Source organism: Corvus brachyrhynchos, unplaced genomic scaffold, assembly GCF_000691975.1.
Source record: "Corvus brachyrhynchos isolate BGI_N302 unplaced genomic scaffold, ASM69197v1 scaffold624, whole genome shotgun sequence".
NCBI lineage: Eukaryota > Metazoa > Chordata > Aves > Passeriformes > Corvidae > Corvus > Corvus brachyrhynchos.
This window is the reverse complement of record NW_008237889.1, coordinates 50,455-51,814: the sequence shown is the minus strand read 5'-3', so window position 1 is coordinate 51,814 and position 1,360 is coordinate 50,455.

Below are 1,360 nucleotides of genomic sequence, written 5' to 3'. Positions count from 1 at the left end.
TTCAGTGAGTCCAAGGACCGCCCACTCGCTCCACACCCCCTGCACCCCCCACAACTCCTGCACCCCCGCGCCAGCCACACAGGCACGGACGATCCGCCTGCATCCCACCGGCTCCTTCCTCTGCCTCATCCTCCCTCTTCTTTTTATATTTATAATTATGTTTTATTTTCCTTCTTTTTTGTTTCTTGTCTTTTTATTTTATTGTGTCCCTTCCCCTGTCCCCCGTGGAGGCTGCGTGCATGGGGGGAGGGGTTTGGTGTAACCCCAGCCCACCCCAAAAGGGCTCCAGCTGCACCCCAGCCCCAGCGCTGCCCCCGGGAAAGGGAACCTGACCTCTGCCTTCTCTGTTTTCTCTTTTCTTTTCTTTTCTTTTCTTTTCTTTTCTTTTCTTTTCTTTTCTTTTCTTTTCTTTTCTTTTCTTTTCTTTTCTTTTCTTTTCTTTTCTTTTCTTTTCTTTTCTTTTCTTTTCTTTTCTTTTCTTTTCTTTTCTTTTCTTTTCTTTTCTTTTCTTTTCTTTTCTTTTCTTTTCTTTTCTTTTCTTTTCTTTTCTTTTCTTTTCTTTTCTTTTCTTTTCTTTTCTTTTCTTTTCTTTTCTTTTCTTTTCTTTTCTTTTCTTTTCTTTTCTTTTCTTTTCTTTTCTTTTCTTTTCTTTTCTTTTCTTTTCTTTTCTTTTCTTTTCTTTTCTTTTCTTTTCTTTTCTTTTCTTTTCTTTTCTTTTCTTTTCTTTTCTTTTCTTTTCTTTTCTTTTCTTTTCTTTTCTTTTCTTTTCTTTTCTTTTCTTTTCTTTTCTTTTCTTTTCTTTTCTTTTCTTTTCTTTTCTTTTCTTTTCTTTTCTTTTCTTTTCTTTTCTTTTCTTTTCTTTTCTTTTCTTTTCTTTTCTTTTCTTTTCTTTTCTTTTCTTTTCTTTTCTTTTCTTTTCTTTTCTTTTCTTTTCTTTTCTTTTCTTTTCTTTTCTTTTCTTTTCTTTTCTTTTCTTTTCTTTTCTTTTCTTTTCTTTTCTTTTCTTTTCTTTTCTTTTTTCTTTTTTCTTCTCTTTTCTTCTCTTTTCCTTTTCTTTCCTTTTCCTTTCCCTTTTCCCTTTCCCTTTCCCTTTCCCTTTCCCTTTCCCTTTCCGTTTCTCTCTCTTCTCCCCCGACCCCGCTCTTTGTACGTTTTGTAACCGCGGGTTTTGTACCACGGGGCACTTTTTCAGCGCCAAACCTCGACAATAAAGAGCGTCAGCGCAGCCGGGGCCGGGACACGCGCGTGGCGGGGGGACGCTGTGTGCGTGCGACAGGGGCATGGGGGGACGCTGTGTGTGTGTGACAGGGACATGCGTGTGACAGACACCCCCGTCCCGCAGCCTGCAGAAGGCATCAGC